The 23780-nt window shown below is 35.1% G+C and overlaps 1 protein-coding gene across 1 annotated transcript in view; it reads left to right on the forward strand.

Annotated features, from left to right (window-relative positions):
• LOC108738019 (G1/S-specific cyclin-D2-like) overlaps positions 1-23780 on the forward strand; it is a 98827-nt gene that overhangs the window by 2023 nt on the left and 73024 nt on the right. The gene's annotated exons all lie outside the window — the stretch shown is intronic.

The following is a 23780-nucleotide window of genomic DNA, read 5'->3' on the forward strand; positions in this document are numbered from 1 at the left end:
TAATGTTGACAGTTATTTTATGGGCATAGGGTTTCTTCTTCTAAAATGTGCGGTGGTCCAAAAAAGGTTGTACACGGTGTAGCAGAAACAAGTGCGCACATGATAGGGCAGTATATAGCAAGAAAATTAAGTAAATGTTTGTATTCCCGAAAATCCGCGGTTTTCGAGAAAAACGTACTTGAAGGTAGTTGAATAAAATTTCAATTCGGCCCTGGTAAAGAAAGACGACATGCAACGCCGCACTCAATCAGCTGGCAATCACTAGCATCCGTGTAGTATTTGTTTTGTATTGTTTTCCTCATGTATTGTTTATTTGTTAGATTAGATTAAGTGAGGTTCAGGGTGTTTATGTTAACAGTCAACCCCTAGTAGCCGTTCATTTTTTTAACGTTTAAATTTTATATGATGTAGTTCAATAAGCTAATTCAGCAATACAATATCAATCATTAATGTATGTTACTGTAGAACAGTTGTTACAATAATGTGATATAATACTAATAACTAATTTACGGGTTTAAACTATATTGCTGCTGTAGGGATGGTATCCATGATTTCAAATAAGACAATTTTTGTCCTTAACCACGTCTTTAATGCTCCGCACTTATTTCTGTTACACCTATAATAATTTTCTACGTACCTGCGTAGATATAGGTTTATAATAATGATAATTTGTGAGACTATCTCCTCTGAAAATTCAACTTTCTGAAATCAGCTCTCTATGAAAGCGACTAATTAAAGGATGCAATCTATACATATAATTAAAATGCAACTGTGCCTTATAAGGACAACGGTCTTTAATATCCCTTTTGGCATTAAGGTAGTTGACGTTTGAAATCTCATTTTTAGTTAAGCGTCTTAATTCCCCAATTTAAATCTGAGTGAGCTATAATTAAGAATTCATTAGACTAATTTTGGGGCCAAATTAAATCCTGGACAGCAGTAGAATACGTAAAAGGTGACCTTTTCGAAAACGGGTGTTTCCCCTAAAACACCGCCCCCACCGCATTTGGGTGCACCTTAAACAATTTTTACACAGTTTGGAAATTCGGGATAATTAAAGGCTATACACTTCTATTAAAATGCAAAACATAATATATAGAATATAAAAATTATGGTCACAGAAAATGGNGATGACTCAATAAATGTACGTGCATTCGATAACGTCTATGTAATAATGTACATTTAGCTTCATGGAGACGTTTAAAATTTTATTTGCAGGCCGCACTTTTTGACTGTAAGGTCAACTCAAACGTTGGTAGGTGACTGAATACATGTAGGTACATGCATTCATTAACGCACATTCAAAAACGTACATTTTTGTAGTTACATACAGACGAACGTTTATCTGTAGTCGGCACTTTTTGACCATATAACCAACAACTTGATGTTATTCCAGTAAAAGGCTCAGACAGACGGGCATCGATGACTTAATATGGTAATGTACGTGCATTCATCAATATGCATTCAATAATAAATATTTTGTTACAAACAGAAGCACGAACATTAATCTGTAGTCAGCACTGTTTTGAGCATACAACCAACAACTTAATGTTAGTGCAGTATAAAGCTCAGACACACGGGCATTGAAGACTTAATATGATACACGTACGTGCATTTATCAATTCGCATTCAATAACGTAGATGACTCAATAAATGTACGTGCATTCGATAACGTCTATGTAATAATGTACATTTAGCTTCATGGAGACGTTTAAAATTTTATTTGCAGGCCGCACTTTTTGACTGTAAGGTCAACTCAAACGTTGGTAGGTGACTGAATACATGTAGGTACATGCATTCATTAACGCACATTCAAAAACGTACATTTTTGTAGTTACATACAGACGAACGTTTATCTGTAGTCGGCACTTTTTGACCATATAACCAACAACTTGATGTTATTCCAGTAAAAGGCTCAGACAGACGGGCATCGATGACTTAATATGGTAATGTACGTGCATTCATCAATATGCATTCAATAATAAATATTTTGTTACAAACAGAAGCACGAACATTAATCTGTAGTCAGCACTGTTTTGAGCATACAACCAACAACTTAATGTTAGTGCAGTATAAAGCTCAGACACACGGGCATTGAAGACTTAATATGATACACGTACGTGCATTTATCAATTCGCATTCAATAACGTAGATGACTCAATAAATGTACGTGCATTCGATAACGTCTATGTAATAATGTACATTTAGCTTCATGGAGACGTTTAAAATTTTATTTGCAGGCCGCACTTTTTGACTGTAAGGTCAACTCAAACGTTGGTAGGTGACTGAATACATGTAGGTACATGCATTCATTAACGCACATTCAAAAACGTACATTTTTGTAGTTACATACAGACGAACGTTTATCTGTAGTCGGCACTTTTTGACCATATAACCAACAACTTGATGTTATTCCAGTAAAAGGCTCAGACAGACGGGCATCGATGACTTAATATGGTAATGTACGTGCATTCATCAATATGCATTCAATAATAAATATTTTGTTACAAACAGAAGCACGAACATTAATCTGTAGTCAGCACTGTTTTGAGCATACAACCAACAACTTAATGTTAGTGCAGTATAAAGCTCAGACACACGGGCATTGAAGACTTAATATGATACACGTACGTGCATTTATCAATTCGCATTCAATAACGTAGATGACTCAATAAATGTACGTGCATTCGATAACGTCTATGTAATAATGTACATTTAGCTTCATGGAGACGTTTAAAATTTTATTTGCAGGCCGCACTTTTTGACTGTAAGGTCAACTCAAACGTTGGTAGGTGACTGAATACATGTAGGTACATGCATTCATTAACGCACATTCAAAAACGTACATTTTTGTAGTTACATACAGACGAACGTTTATCTGTAGTCGGCACTTTTTGACCATATAACCAACAACTTGATGTTATTCCAGTAAAAGGCTCAGACAGACGGGCATCGATGACTTAATATGGTAATGTACGTGCATTCATCAATATGCATTCAATAATAAATATTTTGTTACAAACAGAAGCACGAACATTAATCTGTAGTCAGCACTGTTTTGAGCATACAACCAACAACTTAATGTTAGTGCAGTATAAAGCTCAGACACACGGGCATTGAAGACTTAATATGATACACGTACGTGCATTTATCAATTCGCATTCAATAACGTAGATGACTCAATAAATGTACGTGCATTCGATAACGTCTATGTAATAATGTACATTTAGCTTCATGGAGACGTTTAAAATTTTATTTGCAGGCCGCACTTTTTGACTGTAAGGTCAACTCAAACGTTGGTAGGTGACTGAATACATGTAGGTACATGCATTCATTAACGCACATTCAAAAACGTACATTTTTGTAGTTACATACAGACGAACGTTTATCTGTAGTCGGCACTTTTTGACCATATAACCAACAACTTGATGTTATTCCAGTAAAAGGCTCAGACAGACGGGCATCGATGACTTAATATGGTAATGTACGTGCATTCATCAATATGCATTCAATAATAAATATTTTGTTACAAACAGAAGCACGAACATTAATCTGTAGTCAGCACTGTTTTGAGCATACAACCAACAACTTAATGTTAGTGCAGTATAAAGCTCAGACACACGGGCATTGAAGACTTAATATGATACACGTACGTGCATTTATCAATTCGCATTCAATAACGTAGATGACTCAATAAATGTACGTGCATTCGATAACGTCTATGTAATAATGTACATTTAGCTTCATGGAGACGTTTAAAATTTTATTTGCAGGCCGCACTTTTTGACTGTAAGGTCAACTCAAACGTTGGTAGGTGACTGAATACATGTAGGTACATGCATTCATTAACGCACATTCAAAAACGTACATTTTTGTAGTTACATACAGACGAACGTTTATCTGTAGTCGGCACTTTTTGACCATATAACCAACAACTTGATGTTATTCCAGTAAAAGGCTCAGACAGACGGGCATCGATGACTTAATATGGTAATGTACGTGCATTCATCAATATGCATTCAATAATAAATATTTTGTTACAAACAGAAGCACGAACATTAATCTGTAGTCAGCACTGTTTTGAGCATACAACCAACAACTTAATGTTAGTGCAGTATAAAGCTCAGACACACGGGCATTGAAGACTTAATATGATACACGTACGTGCATTTATCAATTCGCATTCAATAACGTAGATGACTCAATAAATGTACGTGCATTCGATAACGTCTATGTAATAATGTACATTTAGCTTCATGGAGACGTTTAAAATTTTATTTGCAGGCCGCACTTTTTGACTGTAAGGTCAACTCAAACGTTGGTAGGTGACTGAATACATGTAGGTACATGCATTCATTAACGCACATTCAAAAACGTACATTTTTGTAGTTACATACAGACGAACGTTTATCTGTAGTCGGCACTTTTTGACCATATAACCAACAACTTGATGTTATTCCAGTAAAAGGCTCAGACAGACGGGCATCGATGACTTAATATGGTAATGTACGTGCATTCATCAATATGCATTCAATAATAAATATTTTGTTACAAACAGAAGCACGAACATTAATCTGTAGTCAGCACTGTTTTGAGCATACAACCAACAACTTAATGTTAGTGCAGTATAAAGCTCAGACACACGGGCATTGAAGACTTAATATGATACACGTACGTGCATTTATCAATTCGCATTCAATAACGTAGATGACTCAATAAATGTACGTGCATTCGATAACGTCTATGTAATAATGTACATTTAGCTTCATGGAGACGTTTAAAATTTTATTTGCAGGCCGCACTTTTTGACTGTAAGGTCAACTCAAACGTTGGTAGGTGACTGAATACATGTAGGTACATGCATTCATTAACGCACATTCAAAAACGTACATTTTTGTAGTTACATACAGACGAACGTTTATCTGTAGTCGGCACTTTTTGACCATATAACCAACAACTTGATGTTATTCCAGTAAAAGGCTCAGACAGACGGGCATCGATGACTTAATATGGTAATGTACGTGCATTCATCAATATGCATTCAATAATAAATATTTTGTTACAAACAGAAGCACGAACATTAATCTGTAGTCAGCACTGTTTTGAGCATACAACCAACAACTTAATGTTAGTGCAGTATAAAGCTCAGACACACGGGCATTGAAGACTTAATATGATACACGTACGTGCATTTATCAATTCGCATTCAATAACGTAGATGACTCAATAAATGTACGTGCATTCGATAACGTCTATGTAATAATGTACATTTAGCTTCATGGAGACGTTTAAAATTTTATTTGCAGGCCGCACTTTTTGACTGTAAGGTCAACTCAAACGTTGGTAGGTGACTGAATACATGTAGGTACATGCATTCATTAACGCACATTCAAAAACGTACATTTTTGTAGTTACATACAGACGAACGTTTATCTGTAGTCGGCACTTTTTGACCATATAACCAACAACTTGATGTTATTCCAGTAAAAGGCTCAGACAGACGGGCATCGATGACTTAATATGGTAATGTACGTGCATTCATCAATATGCATTCAATAATAAATATTTTGTTACAAACAGAAGCACGAACATTAATCTGTAGTCAGCACTGTTTTGAGCATACAACCAACAACTTAATGTTAGTGCAGTATAAAGCTCAGACACACGGGCATTGAAGACTTAATATGATACACGTACGTGCATTTATCAATTCGCATTCAATAACGTAGATGACTCAATAAATGTACGTGCATTCGATAACGTCTATGTAATAATGTACATTTAGCTTCATGGAGACGTTTAAAATTTTATTTGCAGGCCGCACTTTTTGACTGTAAGGTCAACTCAAACGTTGGTAGGTGACTGAATACATGTAGGTACATGCATTCATTAACGCACATTCAAAAACGTACATTTTTGTAATTACATACAGACGAACGTTTATCTGTAGTCGGCACTTTTTGACCGTATAACCAACAACTTGATGTTATTCCAGTATAAGGCTCAGACACACGGGCATCGATGACTTAATATAGTAATGTACGTGCATTCATCAATGTGCATTCAATAGCACACATTTAGTTACAAACAAAAACACGAACATTAATCTGTAGTCAGCACTGTTTTGAGCATACAACCAACAACTTAATGTTATTCCAGTATAAATCTCAGACACACGGGCATCGAAGACTTAATATGGTACATGTACGTGCATTTATCAATGCGCATTCAATAACATACATCTCATTACATACAGGAGCACGAACATTAATCCGTAGTCAGCACTTCTATGACCCTACAACCAAAAATTGATGTTATTCCAGCGTAATGCTCACACATTAGCATCGATGACTTAATATGGTACATGTACGTGCATTCATTAAGAGTTAGAAATGTAGAAACCAATGAGCTAATGAGCGGGCTGAGTTTTGTCACTGCATAACCCAGGGTTAAAGTTTCATTAGATTCTAAACTATCGATAACTTAACGTAGGATACTGAATGCGCGTTGATGAATGTAGGTACATACATGAAGTGGATGAGTCCTTAACAGCAACAAGCAGTTGTAGAATTTAAGCTGCAATGTAAGAATTCGTATTATACCGCTAATTTATAATCTATATATCGACGATGCGATTAATATTAATAAAGACAGGGCGGGTTTCGAAGTAGATATATGGGGGTATTATTAGCATGCTGTTACTTGCGTAGCGGTATTATCAAACAGCAAGGACTAGTTAGGAATAGTATTAAATAAAATGGAAACCGTATTGATAGAAGAATACGAATGAAAATAAATAAAAATTGGAAACAAAAAACTACAAGAAGTCGCTGATTTTCGATATCTAGAAAAAGCGGTAAATACATTAAAAGAGAATAGCGTTTCAAGCACAAACAAATATTAGTACGTCTATTTATTTATACAAGTATTGTATAATGGATTTATTTAACCCAAAAACAATGAACATGCAGCTATTTAAATGATAATCGATTACTAATAATATTGTAAGTTTATAGACACTCTTTAGTTCAGTTTTCATGGTCGCGCACAGTTGGTACAGTCACTGAATATTCTTCAGTGTTTTCGGAAACTTCCCGTAAGTTCTTTTCGTCGTACTAATGTTGTCTGCTATATGATTTATGACCCGCAGTTGTTCGAGCACCACAGAGGTGTCATAATGATACACAATTCACAGGGCGCATGTCCAGTTTGCACTAGTTTTCTCTATTTATTTTTTTTTTAAAGGTTGTGAAACTATTTTCTATAACTATATAATATAAGAATATTGGATTTCCTTTTGTTTTAACCGCGTGTAAAAATTTGATTTTATGAAAAAGGGAAAAACTTTTGTTTCCTTCTAATAAAAACGAAGATATTCTTGTAACGCAAGTGAACGTCTAAGGAATCAACATCGTTTCCCATCCAAAGACCGTGAATAGCGCAACATGTGTGCGGTGAAGTTTGTTTTTCGTCATCAAAAAAGTGGCAAATTGATGCTTTGGTTACCGCTTTTTACGCTAAATTTAATACGATCGTTTCCAATGCCTACATACTTCAGGACATGTAATATTTCCGTTGGAAAGGAAGGAGGATGTAAGTATGTAAGTAATATGTATATTGACACCAGCAATTATTATTACTTGCAATTATCCGTCAACGTTTTGTTTCAAGCAAGTGTACCTATATGTGTATAATTTCCCAATTCTACAAACATATTTTGTATAAATTATTAACGTTAAGTGTTCTAGTTTCTATATTGTTATGAGTTTATAAAAAACTTAGGGCCTAAGCTCACTACTCAAGTTTTCCTTGAAAGTTTAGAAATACAGAAAAGAAAAGGTTAAGTGTTAGAATGTGGTGTTACAGGCGAATGATGAAGATACCGCGGAAAGAGAAGGTTAGAATTGAAGAGGTATTCGAATGAATAGTAGATCAGAGGACTCTATGGAAGTCAATAAGAATTAGGCGAGATAGGTTGGTATTAGGACATCGTTTCAGGCATGAAGGGCTAGTCAGAAACATTAGAGGCAGAAATAGGAGTTAAGATAAGTAGAAGTATACCCAGACCAGATTACTGTTCGCAAATAGTTAAGAATGTGGGACGTTCTAGTTTTAGGGAAATGCGAAGATTAGCCTAGGATAAGAAAGAGTGGAGGTGCGTGTCCAATCAGTCTTAGGACTGACGACCTTATGATGATAAACAGGTTTAAATAGTTTTATGAATTGTAAATTTCATTGATTAGTTTATTTAAATTTGCTTACTGTACAAAAATGTACATTAGGTTTTCAATTTGAAAATTAATTCGCTTCTTTTTTCACACGGATGAATCAAGAATTTTGTTTTGGGCAATGTGGTTGATGTTTATTCAAATGTGATTTGCACCTTTTTGATCAGAATACCAAATAAATGGACGACCAGTTCTGTCAATAATTTTCCCATAGTACTTCCGCTTCCCTGCACGTACGCAGGTGCTAGCCCGTATTAAGCCAAATCAACCTCCTTTGTATTTCTGTGAAAAGGTAAAATTCCCGTAAACAACCGTATGCACCCCTAAAATTTTGTATTCACCTTCGTTGTTCTGCAGAGTACAATGAACCAACAAATCTGGTTTATTACGCTTTAACTTGCGTATAACGCCATAAATTGTAACAACATTGATTTACCACGTAATTCGACATATTCGTATACCTGTGCGTAAATTCCATAAGTTTGATGGGAAATGTCACCCACCAACTGCGTCGCTTTTTAATTGAAGTGTTCCTGTTTTCCAAATCCAATTTTCATTCAAAATCCTTACTGTTTTTGAACTCTCAACGATATACTATACATATGTACGTATATATAGAGCATGAGTAGGTACATTTGTATATTTTATATTGTAATTAAAAGTTTTGTGTAGCAGACAATGTTCTCATGACAATAAAAATATTTTTATCCTCAACTTGATCTCGGTACGTCTTGGTCCATTCAGAAACTCTATCGAGCCATTAACCGCAATGTAATAAAATTGTCTTAATTCAAAAGAGCTCGCATTATAATCAGTGTCGACTCGTGACTCTATTATAAAAATGGTATTGAGAAGACAGTGAGTAAAGTACAAGTTGTAGTTGTTATCTTCGCAGGAGTCGTTCAATTTAAAATAGTTCGAATTGAAAATGCAAATACAAAGTGCAAAATACCCTAGGTATTGGTTTGTAAACCAACTTTTTATTTTGGAAATTATTAATGCAAACTACAATGAATGGCTTGGCTTTCCAGTTTTCACCGTATTCAAGAAAGCTAATCGTGCTCTTATAAATGGATTAGTTATGAGGAAAATTAGTCTTAATTTTGGTCTTACGAAAATGCGAGATCAATACCAAGACTGTCTTTATACTAACAAGACCAAAACCGAACGAACAAGACCAATACTAAAACAAAGACCGAATATGCAGGACTAAGACTAAACCAAAAATTATTACTTCCGATGGATAAATGAGTTAAACTATTTAAAGCAACTGTAATATATTCTTTATTTGAAACAAAACATTTTTAGTATTTGCTTTGCTAAATTTTAACACTAAATCTAAAAAATTAAAAAAAGGGGATCTACAAGGATGTTCTCGGAGTAAGTGTTCTTTGTTCCTATGTCTGGATAACTCAAGGTTCAAATATGAAGACAAACTAATCTTTTTCGATGTATTTTAATTATTTAGAGAGACAAAGTTATTAATTAAAACTCTTTTTTACGATTATTTTTAGCGATTTATTTGAATGCATCAAAAAGTAATACTTTTAGATAATATTGTTCTTTTTTTGTATACCCGGTTACATTTATATAGAAACGTACAATATCATATCAAGTTCTCATAACACTTGCAAATGACAGTTCTCATCTGACATTTAAAGTGGCTCAGGATAGAAATATGTGTGTCCATCCAATCTCCAGAATTATGACTTAATATGATGATGATGATGCAATATATGGCTCTTTGATACGTTCATTACCTTGTTTTCTCCGATAATTTGGTTCTTTTGTCTATAAAGTTCTGACCCCTGATGTAGATGAACCCTTTTTACATTAGGTTATGGTGGATGGCGGAAGAGTTCCCTGATTGGCTTGTAGGTTAGGTTATAGTGAAGTGTCATGCACCTTAGACTTCCGCTTGGTTATGGTGGACAAGGTTTTCCCGATTGACATGTATGAAGTGTTATACTTATATTGTAGACTGATATTACACGTTAATGAAGGAGCATTCATTAATTGCGAAGTACTATGCACCATGGGCTTATGTTAGGTTATGGTGAGAGAGGCTTTCATGATTGGTGTACGTAAGTTGTGAAGTACGTTAAAGGTATAGGTTAGGTTACGGTAGGAAAAGATTCTTTGATTGGCATATGCATTAGGGATGCTACGCAGTAAGGGTTTATGAGCTTAGGTTAGATTATGGTAGGAAAAGTTTCTTTAAATGGCATATACATCAGGAATGCTATGCAGTAAGGGTTTATGAGTTTAGGTTAGGTTATGGTATGGGAAATGGTCACGACTAACCCTCTCCAGACGCTTATGTCTTATGTTCAGCCGCTACTGCTTAAAATATATACATGTATGTATGTGGTATGTTTTTATTGATGTGATACGTTTCCTGCTACAATTTATGTACATTATATTTGTACACATGTGAAATGTCTTGGCTAATAATAAACAGTTATGACTATTCGTTCTTTGTGCTATTTATAGACATTATAATTAAAGCGAGTTTAATTATAATTAATACAAGAATACATGTACGTACATGCATACAAAAATATTACTTATTCGCATTTTAAAAAGTACAAGGATAATAATAAATTAAAGAATTCTTCTTCTGCTAAGTTGGCAGCGGCTTAACTAAGAACGTTCCACGCAAACATGTCTCCGTCGTTAATTTGCAGAACAGGCTGGACAGGAAATGGCCTTGAACTTTTCTGCGACCGCGTCTACGATATGTCTGCGTTTGATAATCTAGGTCACTGTCACCGACGGCGTTATTGTGTGCCTGTATATGTATGTCTGTGTAGGTACATATGTAGGAAGAAATAATAGAATTACATAAGAACGCCACAAAGACAGCTATTATAAATAAATCCACAAATACATACACAAACACACACACTTATACAGGCTTTCCTCCGGGTTTCCTTTTCGTGCACTTTTGACCTATAGACTTAAAGATAACTGATCATAATAATAATAAGAATAATACAAAATAATACCCATTGATACATCAGTGGTTCCCAAAAGGTGTTCTGTGGAACCCTGGTGTTCCCTATCATCTGATGTTCCGCGAGATATGGTCTTTTTCCTAAAAAACTTCTGCGAAAAGCAGCAGTAACAGCGATATATTTGATGACCAAACGAGTAATCAAGGTCGAACGTTAACAGTTTATTTTATGTTAGAAACTGGGGACCACGCTATTATTGTGATAGGAATGTACCTACCTAGATGCCAGATGTGAGGATAGGACGTTCGATCTTACGTTAAAATTCAATAAATCCGATCTAGCAATTTAGAGGTTCCGGGCAGAAATAATTTTGGCGCCCTTAACAATAAGTCAGAGGTTCGATAATGTAATTTTTAACTAGGACTGTTTGTTACAAATTACTTCCAAATTACAAACGAGCTTTTCAGTTGACGTCTATAGTAAAAACACATTCAGAACTCGACTGGACGCCGTTTCGGATAATCGAATTCAATTTTCAGGCATTAAACCTAATTTTAATGCTACTTAATATAAGTAATGTAATGATTTTAAATTCAAAATTCAAGTTGAAGATCATGTACACAATAAGGTGTCAGGGTTCTTAGACATAAAACTATTGTCAGTTTATATTTTTGTCAAGAAGGGGTTCCGCCAAAAAAGAAAAGGATNATTTCTGTTACACCTATAATAATTTTCTACGTACCTGCGTAGATATAGGTTTATAATAATGATAATTTGTGAGACTATCTCCTCTGAAAATTCAACTTTCTGAAATCAGCTCTCTATGAAAGCGACTAATTAAAGGATGCAATCTATACATATAATTAAAATGCAACTGTGCCTTATAAGGACAACGGTCTTTAATATCCCTTTTGGCATTAAGGTAGTTGACGTTTGAAATCTCATTTTTAGTTAAGCGTCTTAATTCCCCAATTTAAATCTGAGTGAGCTATAATTAAGAATTCATTAGACTAATTTTGGGGCCAAATTAAATCCTGGACAGCAGTAGAATACGTAAAAGGTGACCTTTTCGAAAACGGGTGTTTCCCCTAAAACACCGCCCCCACCGCATTTGGGTGCACCTTAAACAATTTTTACACAGTTTGGAAATTCGGGATAATTAAAGGCTATACACTTCTATTAAAATGCAAAACATAATATATAGAATATAAAAATTATGGTCACAGAAAATGGCTTGCATCGTGATTTCTACAACCCCATTGAAGTTGGCATGGCATAATTTGCAGACAAAAAATATAAACCATCAGATAATTAGTCACAAATTAACCGTAAAGTAGTCGCGACCCGGGAAACCTAAAAACCATGTAAAATCAGTTAGTAAAATCCTAGACAACTGGTTTCATAATTAGCCGCTAACAAGGGGTTTGAAATTTTTCACTCTTGACGGCCTGATAACCCCTACATCGATTACGATTATAATAGGTGAATATTTTAAAAATTGTTCGTGAAAGTTAAAAATTAGCCGCCACCCGGGAAACCCCACTATTATAATCTCACTCAAAATCGAAAAATGATGCTATTTTTAAAAAAGTTCGAATCCCTTCATTGGCAGTATAAGCGACTACAATCATCAACCCGGTTCGAAGTACTCACGCTTCTACTAACTAACTAAAAATTTAACCCCCTGGTTATTAGTCCTTATCGTCCCCGATTAATTGTGAGACCGATTCTAACCGTCTAAGATTTTCCTAACCCGTTTTACAATTTTTACATGAGATAGCATCATTTGAATTTAGCATCATGCAAACTGGTTTTGGGATTTCCCGTGTCCCGGCTAACTTTTGACTTGACGGCTAATTATCCGATGGTGTATTCTTTTGCCTGCTAATTTTGCCACGCCAACTTTAAATGGGTATTTCTATAGTTTTAACGAGTCTACATTATTTCATAATTCTTCTGCATAAATAAACTGTCAGATTTTTGAAGTACATCTTTGTTTGTCCTCTTCATAACAATGGAATAATTTATTTCCGAAAGTAATAAGATACATATGTGCTCATTTTCAATCATAATTCCATTAATAATAATTGAATACAATTATTTTCTCTAATCGTAAAATAAATAGGGGACAGTTACTCCAATGGACGAGGAAAACCATATGAAACTAATAACTGAGTAGCTTTAAGATTGGATTAACATATAAATTAGCGTAAGTATCTTCATATATATATGTATAGGGTGGCTAAACTTAGCAAAGTCCAAGATGTTAATTATTGCTTGTCAGATTATCTTATTTTCTTCCATATGTTACATTTACCTGCATATATTATGCATAGTTTCTCTAGGTCAATAGCACCTCCTTGAACATATTTTAATTCGATTATTGCTAAACATATCACGCGTTTTAAACTAGATAACAATGTAGTGTAAATATTGAAAGGCGGTAAACGGATGTTACATCAGCGTTTACAGTGTACTTACTATTTTATATAACCGTAGATCTCGAATAAAAATGAAATAACAAAAACGCATAGCTTTTGCAGTTTTAATAGAGTTTATGTGCTTACTTACGATTAGAAAATATTATTTTTTACTATTAATCGTAAGTATGGTATGAAAAAATAAACAAAAGGTTTCGTTTCAATTACATAGTATAAGCAAAATGTTATTTTGTACTTCAATAGACTAGATATGTTTAAAAACGTATCATCATCATAAGGTTGTCAGTCCCAAGACTGGTTGGACACGTACCTCCACTCTTTCCTATCCTGAGCTAAACTTCGCATTTCCCTAAAACTAGAACAACCCACATCCTTAACGATTTGCGAACAGTAATCTAATCTAGGTCTACCTCTACCCCTCCTAACTCCTGTTTCTGCCTCTAATATGCCTCTGACTAGACCTTCATGCCTGAGAAGGTTTCCTACCAACCTATCTCACCTATTTCTTATTGACTTCCATAGAGTCCTCCCTTCTCCTATTCTTTCCAATACCTCTTCATTTCTACCTTTCTTTTCCGCCGCGCCCACTCTCCATGTTTCGCACCCGTACAACGCCGCTCTCCAAAAATACACCTTTAACAAGCTTTTTCGAGAAGTTACTTCTTTTTATTAAAGGCGACACGACCCTGCGCTAACCTCTGCTTTATATCCCTACTACTCCTTCCGTCCTGACTTATCTGACTTCCTAGATACCTAAAATCGGCCACTTCTTCTAAGTACTGTTTTGTCAGTACCGCTTCCATTTTATTTAAAGTTTTCTTTGAGTCCTCCTTAAACAACATACATCACCTCTATGTCTTTGGTCATTAGACCCTTGTTTGTAATTTTCCTTTTTAGTTTTTTTTGTTTTTATGGGGTTCTATCAGATATAATTAGAGCATGTCTGGTTGTTAACAATTAAAAATTTTTCGACGTAAAGCTGTAATAATTCACTTACATTTGAAAGGGAATACCGTTTTGCAAATCGCTGATGTTTTTATGGTCCTGCCCATAAACCCTATGGTTCTATTTAACTACTTATAACCTCCTAGGCTCTAGATGATACCTAAGAGGATTTTTTGCGACTCTAACTGGAAGGTATGGACATTGATCCATTTCTTTATCTTCTTTTTCCATCTACTAAAAATCTTAGTTTGCTCAGGTATCAACCCGCCCCCCTCCCCTGTAAGGTTCAGAATAGTCTTTTAAAATGATTTTTTCGAATTGTTTGTGAATCCCCATGTATGAATCCAAATTAATTACAAAAGGTGTGACGTAAGTTAGAAATGGTCTACTCAAATTAAGTGTATCAAGATATCAACAAACAATGACTCTTGAGGATGTCCGTAATTTTAAGTAAATTCCGGGCGATACGCGACTGCATAAGAAGACAGCGACATTTTATGACATGTCATCCGGTAGAGTAGAGGGTAGATGCAATATCTACCTGATGATCTTCGGTTAAGTTACACGGACGCGTGCCGTCAACTTTCTTGGATTATTTACGTCCTGCTGATTGCTCGTTTCCTTAAATATTCAGTACAATAACGGGGTGACTTTTATTATCATTAACCACAAGTTGACGTGATCATGGTTACTTACCCTGGTCATTCACCGAAAAGCCTAAATCCTCTTCCTTATAAGAGCATAGCATTTGAAACACGAAACGCACAAGAAATATATTCATTTAATTGATGGCTTGTAAATTTGATCCTGCAGTTTTGTAGGTACCATTTAAGAGTTTTCTAGACCCTTAAATAGAACCTTATTTTATAAGAAAGTGTTATACAATTCTTTATTATTTATTAATGAAATGCGTGAATAGCGAATATTTTTTCATTTAAAACTCATTATTTTACCTGTTCCTACTGATTAGGCAGAAACTTCACTACAATTAGTTTACATAATAATTATAGTACATTGAAAAAAATTAATATTAAATACGTAAATCTCTTAATTTCGCAGAAAAATTATACAATAGTGGCGCTTTTCAGAATCAGCAATTTTTTTTAGTTCTTCGACTGCATATTTAAAATTTTCCATCCGAGAATCTTCAAACTTTCATTTAACTTTTAGATTCTGACAAAAAGGAGTCTAATATAGTAACAGTGATTCCAAACAAAATTTGGTAATACTATAAATAGACGCTGTTACAAAAAAAAATAAAAGCAATTTTTAAGATTATTAACAGAAAATGTTTTTTTTTCTTAACTGATGAAGCAGTATGTCCACGTTTCAAAATAAATTTGCTAATATTTAATCAAGTTTTCAGTGAATAGAAAATCATGAATCTTTTTGAAAATTTTGAACTAATGCAATTATTTTTTAAAGTTATTGCAATTCTTAACATTCACATAAAAATTTTAAGTAAGAGTCGACACCGTCACGAAAATCATTGTCTAGTGGGCAAGTTTCACCTTCATCCTTTCGAATAGGAAGCATCTGCAGGATCAATAGGATACATGCTTCCGTTCTTTTTTCAAGACGCTATTTTTTGTATCACCGAGTCCCAATTATTCGATTATTCGCCAGGTTATTCAAATCTATGGTAATCAGGTTCCGGGGTTCGTACAACGGACTATCTGTCATGAGAAGATCACCGCTCTATCCTTTTTCCGGACCGTTTGAGATCCAGCACACCAGACAAATCTCACCCTCAAACAACCCCCTCTACGTTGCATCACGGCAAAGAAACGGCCCGTACAACGAGATCATCGACCTAAATTTTTCACGCGTTATAAGGGGTCATGAAATTGCTGCAGACCATCTACAATTGGCCTACCCAACATGCTCTAATCTGTCAGTCCCCTCATGTGAACAAATTCTTGCTAGAAATACTTTTCCTATTTTTTTTTTAGTTTTATACGTCGAATTAACTTAGCCAATGCATAAGTATAAACAGTCAATAGTTATATTTTTATGACGTTTGACGTTATTCAGCGTAAGATCAATGATTTAAAACATGTACGTACATTAATCAACGCGCATTCAATAATGCATATGCACGAACTTTAATCTGTTGTCAGCATTTTTTAACCCTTCAACTAACAACTTGAAGTTATTTAGCGTAAAGTCGAGACACATGTTCATATATAACTTAATACATGCACGTGCATTTATCAACGCACATTCAATAACGTAGATAAATTAATAAATGTACGTGCATTCGATAACGTTTATTCAATAATGTACATTTAGCTTCATGGAGACGTTTAAAATTTTATTTGCAGGCCGCACTTTTTGACTGTAAGGTCAACTCAAACGTTGGTAGGTGACTGAATACATGTAGGTACATGCATTCATTAACGCACATTCAAAAACGTACATTTTTGTAGTTACATACAGACGAACGTTTATCTGTAGTCGGCACTTTTTGACCGTATAACCAACAACTTGATGTTATTCCAGTAAAAGGCTCAGACAGACGGGCATCGATGACTTAATATGGTAATGTACGTGCATTCATCAATATGCATTCAATAATAAATATTTTGTTACAAACAGAAGCACGAACATTAATCTGTAGTCAGCACTGTTTTGAGCATACAACCAACAACTTAATGTTAGTGCAGTATAAAGCTCAGACACACGGGCATTGAAGACTTAATATGATACACGTACGTGCATTTATCAATTCGCATTCAATAACGTAGATGACTCAATAAATGTACGTGCATTCGATAACGTCTATGTAATAATGTACATTTAGCTTCATGGAGACGTTTAAAATTTTATTTGCAGGCCGCACTTTTTGACTGTAAGGTCAACTCAAACGTTGGTAGGTGACTGAATACATGTAGGTACATGCATTCATTAACGCACATTCAAAAACGTACATTTTTGTAGTTACATACAGACGAACGTTTATCTGTAGTCGGCACTTTTTGACCGTATAACCAACAACTTGATGTTATTCCAGTAAAAGGCTCAGACAGACGGGCATCGATGACTTAATATGGTAATGTACGTGCATTCATCAATATGCATTCAATAATAAATATTTTGTTACAAACAGAAGCACGAACATTAATCTGTAGTCAGCACTGTTTTGAGCATACAACCAACAACTTAATGTTAGTGCAGTATAAAGCTCAGACACACGGGCATTGAAGACTTAATATGATACACGTACGTGCATTTATCAATTCGCATTCAATAACGTAGATGACTCAATAAATGTACGTGCATTCGATAACGTCTATGTAATAATGTACATTTAGCTTCATGGAGACGTTTAAAATTTTATTTGCAGGCCGCACTTTTTGACTGTAAGGTCAACTCAAACGTTGGTAGGTGACTGAATACATGTAGGTACATGCATTCATTAACGCACATTCAAAAACGTACATTTTTGTAGTTACATACAGACGAACGTTTATCTGTAGTCGGCACTTTTTGACCGTATAACCAACAACTTGATGTTATTCCAGTAAAAGGCTCAGACAGACGGGCATCGATGACTTAATATGGTAATGTACGTGCATTCATCAATATGCATTCAATAATAAATATTTTGTTACAAACAGAAGCACGAACATTAATCTGTAGTCAGCACTGTTTTGAGCATACAACCAACAACTTAATGTTAGTGCAGTATAAAGCTCAGACACACGGGCATTGAAGACTTAATATGATACACGTACGTGCATTTATCAATTCGCATTCAATAACGTAGATGACTCAATAAATGTACGTGCATTCGATAACGTCTATGTAATAATGTACATTTAGCTTCATGGAGACGTTTAAAATTTTATTTGCAGGCCGCACTTTTTGACTGTAAGGTCAACTCAAACGTTGGTAGGTGACTGAATACATGTAGGTACATGCATTCATTAACGCACATTCAAAAACGTACATTTTTGTAGTTACATACAGACGAACGTTTATCTGTAGTCGGCACTTTTTGACCGTATAACCAACAACTTGATGTTATTCCAGTAAAAGGCTCAGACAGACGGGCATCGATGACTTAATATGGTAATGTACGTGCATTCATCAATATGCATTCAATAATAAATATTTTGTTACAAACAGAAGCACGAACATTAATCTGTAGTCAGCACTGTTTTGAGCATACAACCAACAACTTAATGTTAGTGCAGTATAAAGCTCAGACACACGGGCATTGAAGACTTAATATGATACACGTACGTGCATTTATCAATTCGCATTCAATAACGTAGATGACTCAATAAATGTACGTGCATTCGATAACGTCTATGTAATAATGTACATTTAGCTTCATGGAGACGTTTAAAATTTTATTTGCAGGCCGCACTTTTTGACTGTAAGGTCAACTCAAACGTTGGTAGGTGACTGAATACATGTAGGTACATGCATTCATTAACGCACATTCAAAAACGTACATTTTTGTAGTTACATACAGACGAACGTTTATCTGTAGTCGGCACTTTTTGACCGTATAACCAACAACTTGATGTTATTCCAGTAAAAGGCTCAGACAGACGGGCATCGATGACTTAATATGGTAATGTACGTGCATTCATCAATATGCATTCAATAATAAATATTTTGTTACAAACAGAAGCACGAACATTAATCTGTAGTCAGCACTGTTTTGAGCATACAACCAACAACTTAATGTTAGTGCAGTATAAAGCTCAGACACACGGGCATTGAAGACTTAATATGATACACGTACGTGCATTTATCAATTCGCATTCAATAACGTAGATGACTCAATAAATGTACGTGCATTCGATAACGTCTATGTAATAATGTACATTTAGCTTCATGGAGACGTTTAAAATTTTATTTGCAGGCCGCACTTTTTGACTGTAAGGTCAACTCAAACGTTGGTAGGTGACTGAATACATGTAGGTACATGCATTCATTAACGCACATTCAAAAACGTACATTTTTGTAGTTACATACAGACGAACGTTTATCTGTAGTCGGCACTTTTTGACCGTATAACCAACAACTTGATGTTATTCCAGTAAAAGGCTCAGACAGACGGGCATCGATGACTTAATATGGTAATGTACGTGCATTCATCAATATGCATTCAATAATAAATATTTTGTTACAAACAGAAGCACGAACATTAATCTGTAGTCAGCACTGTTTTGAGCATACAACCAACAACTTAATGTTAGTGCAGTATAAAGCTCAGACACACGGGCATTGAAGACTTAATATGATACACGTACGTGCATTTATCAATTCGCATTCAATAACGTAGATGACTCAATAAATGTACGTGCATTCGATAACGTCTATGTAATAATGTACATTTAGCTTCATGGAGACGTTTAAAATTTTATTTGCAGGCCGCACTTTTTGACTGTAAGGTCAACTCAAACGTTGGTAGGTGACTGAATACATGTAGGTACATGCATTCATTAACGCACATTCAAAAACGTACATTTTTGTAGTTACATACAGACGAACGTTTATCTGTAGTCGGCACTTTTTGACCGTATAACCAACAACTTGATGTTATTCCAGTAAAAGGCTCAGACAGACGGGCATCGATGACTTAATATGGTAATGTACGTGCATTCATCAATATGCATTCAATAATAAATATTTTGTTACAAACAGAAGCACGAACATTAATCTGTAGTCAGCACTGTTTTGAGCATACAACCAACAACTTAATGTTAGTGCAGTATAAAGCTCAGACACACGGGCATTGAAGACTTAATATGATACACGTACGTGCATTTATCAATTCGCATTCAATAACGTAGATGACTCAATAAATGTACGTGCATTCGATAACGTCTATGTAATAATGTACATTTAGCTTCATGGAGACGTTTAAAATTTTATTTGCAGGCCGCACTTTTTGACTGTAAGGTCAACTCAAACGTTGGTAGGTGACTGAATACATGTAGGTACATGCATTCATTAACGCACATTCAAAAACGTACATTTTTGTAGTTACATACAGACGAACGTTTATCTGTAGTCGGCACTTTTTGACCGTATAACCAACAACTTGATGTTATTCCAGTAAAAGGCTCAGACAGACGGGCATCGATGACTTAATATGGTAATGTACGTGCATTCATCAATATGCATTCAATAATAAATATTTTGTTACAAACAGAAGCACGAACATTAATCTGTAGTCAGCACTGTTTTGAGCATACAACCAACAACTTAATGTTAGTGCAGTATAAAGCTCAGACACACGGGCATTGAAGACTTAATATGATACACGTACGTGCATTTATCAATTCGCATTCAATAACGTAGATGACTCAATAAATGTACGTGCATTCGATAACGTCTATGTAATAATGTACATTTAGCTTCATGGAGACGTTTAAAATTTTATTTGCAGGCCGCACTTTTTGACTGTAAGGTCAACTCAAACGTTGGTAGGTGACTGAATACATGTAGGTACATGCATTCATTAACGCACATTCAAAAACGTACATTTTTGTAGTTACATACAGACGAACGTTTATCTGTAGTCGGCACTTTTTGACCGTATAACCAACAACTTGATGTTATTCCAGTAAAAGGCTCAGACAGACGGGCATCGATGACTTAATATGGTAATGTACGTGCATTCATCAATATGCATTCAATAATAAATATTTTGTTACAAACAGAAGCACGAACATTAATCTGTAGTCAGCACTGTTTTGAGCATACAACCAACAACTTAATGTTAGTGCAGTATAAAGCTCAGACACACGGGCATTGAAGACTTAATATGATACACGTACGTGCATTTATCAATTCGCATTCAATAACGTAGATGACTCAATAAATGTACGTGCATTCGATAACGTCTATGTAATAATGTACATTTAGCTTCATGGAGACGTTTAAAATTTTATTTGCAGGCCGCACTTTTTGACTGTAAGGTCAACTCAAACGTTGGTAGGTGACTGAATACATGTAGGTACATGCATTCATTAACGCACATTCAAAAACGTACATTTTTGTAGTTACATACAGACGAACGTTTATCTGTAGTCGGCACTTTTTGACCGTATAACCAACAACTTGATGTTATTCCAGTAAAAGGCTCAGACAGACGGGCATCGATGACTTAATATGGTAATGTACGTGCATTCATCAATATGCATTCAATAATAAATATTTTGTTACAAACAGAAGCACGAACATTAATCTGTAGTCAGCACTGTTTTGAGCATACAACCAACAACTTAATGTTAGTGCAGTATAAAGCTCAGACACACGGGCATTGAAGACTTAATATGATACACGTACGTGCATTTATCAATTCGCATTCAATAACGTAGATGACTCAATAAATGTACGTGCATTCGATAACGTCTATGTAATAATGTACATTTAGCTTCATGGAGACGTTTAAAATTTTATTTGCAGGCCGCACTTTTTGACTGTAAGGTCAACTCAAACGTTGGTAGGTGACTGAATACATGTAGGTACATGCATTCATTAACGCACATTCAAAAACGTACATTTTTGTAGTTACATACAGACGAACGTTTATCTGTAGTCGGCACTTTTTGACCGTATAACCAACAACTTGATGTTATTCCAGTAAAAGGCTCAGACAGACGGGCATCGATGACTTAATATGGTAATGTACGTGCATTCATCAATATGCATTCAATAATAAATATTTTGTTACAAACAGAAGCACGAACATTAATCTGTAGTCAGCACTGTTTTGAGCATACAACCAACAACTTAATGTTAGTGCAGTATAAAGCTCAGACACACGGGCATTGAAGACTTAATATGATACACGTACGTGCATTTATCAATTCGCATTCAATAACGTAGATGACTCAATAAATGTACGTGCATTCGATAACGTCTATGTAATAATGTACATTTAGCTTCATGGAGACGTTTAAAATTTTATTTGCAGGCCGCACTTTTTGACTGTAAGGTCAACTCAAACGTTGGTAGGTGACTGAATACATGTAGGTACATGCATTCATTAACGCACATTCAAAAACGTACATTTTTGTAGTTACATACAGACGAACGTTTATCTGTAGTCGGCACTTTTTGACCGTATAACCAACAACTTGATGTTATTCCAGTAAAAGGCTCAGACAGACGGGCATCGATGACTTAATATGGTAATGTACGTGCATTCATCAATATGCATTCAATAATAAATATTTTGTTACAAACAGAAGCACGAACATTAATCTGTAGTCAGCACTGTTTTGAGCATACAACCAACAACTTAATGTTAGTGCAGTATAAAGCTCAGACACACGGGCATTGAAGACTTAATATGATACACGTACGTGCATTTATCAATTCGCATTCAATAACGTAGATGACTCAATAAATGTACGTGCATTCGATAACGTCTATGTAATAATGTACATTTAGCTTCATGGAGACGTTTAAAATTTTATTTGCAGGCCGCACTTTTTGACTGTAAGGTCAACTCAAACGTTGGTAGGTGACTGAATACATGTAGGTACATGCATTCATTAACGCACATTCAAAAACGTACATTTTTGTAGTTACATACAGACGAACGTTTATCTGTAGTCGGCACTTTTTGACCGTATAACCAACAACTTGATGTTATTCCAGTAAAAGGCTCAGACAGACGGGCATCGATGACTTAATATGGTAATGTACGTGCATTCATCAATATGCATTCAATAATAAATATTTTGTTACAAACAGAAGCACGAACATTAATCTGTAGTCAGCACTGTTTTGAGCATACAACCAACAACTTAATGTTAGTGCAGTATAAAGCTCAGACACACGGGCATTGAAGACTTAATATGATACACGTACGTGCATTTATCAATTCGCATTCAATAACGTAGATGACTCAATAAATGTACGTGCATTCGATAACGTCTATGTAATAATGTACATTTAGCTTCATGGAGACGTTTAAAATTTTATTTGCAGGCCGCACTTTTTGACTGTAAGGTCAACTCAAACGTTGGTAGGTGACTGAATACATGTAGGTACATGCATTCATTAACGCACATTCAAAAACGTACATTTTTGTAGTTACATACAGACGAACGTTTATCTGTAGTCGGCACTTTTTGACCGTATAACCAACAACTTGATGTTATTCCAGTAAAAGGCTCAGACAGACGGGCATCGATGACTTAATATGGTAATGTACGTGCATTCATCAATAT

This window comes from Agrilus planipennis, unplaced genomic scaffold, assembly GCF_000699045.2.
Source record: "Agrilus planipennis isolate EAB-ADULT unplaced genomic scaffold, Apla_2.0 scaffold189, whole genome shotgun sequence".
NCBI classification, from domain to species: Eukaryota; Metazoa; Arthropoda; class Insecta; order Coleoptera; family Buprestidae; genus Agrilus; species Agrilus planipennis.